Source organism: Haliotis asinina, chromosome 11, assembly GCF_037392515.1.
Source record: "Haliotis asinina isolate JCU_RB_2024 chromosome 11, JCU_Hal_asi_v2, whole genome shotgun sequence".
Taxonomy (NCBI): domain Eukaryota; kingdom Metazoa; phylum Mollusca; class Gastropoda; order Lepetellida; family Haliotidae; genus Haliotis; species Haliotis asinina.
In genome coordinates this window covers 32325971-32326431 of record NC_090290.1, presented here as the reverse complement: position 1 = coordinate 32326431, position 461 = coordinate 32325971, and positions in this window count along the sequence as shown.

Below are 461 nucleotides of genomic sequence, written 5' to 3'. Positions count from 1 at the left end.
ATGATAATACTAAGCCACATCGGGTCAGACTTATGGATGTTTTTTTAATGAAACTGACATTGTCAGAATGGACTGGCCTGCATACTTTTTACTGCTCTTCGCCAAACTGGAATTTCCGTGAATTGGTTCTCTTCTTCAGGATGATAATACTAAGCCACATCGGGTCAGACTTATGGATGTTTTTTTAATGAACCTGACATTGTCAGAATGGACTGGCCTGCATACTTGCAAGATATGTCAGCGACTGAGCAGGTTGGTGCGGGACAATCGTCTTCAACCTGGTAATCTTCAGGCATAGAGGCAGGCTATCCCAGAGATTGTTTTTCGCGGTCTAACTGACAGTATGCCTCAACGATGTGCTGCTTGTTTAGAATCAAGTAATGGTTTCACCCGATATTGACATACCCGTTATTTCGTTAAGTGGTGGCGAGTGGTCCTGTGTGTAGTACTCAGGTCAGAGA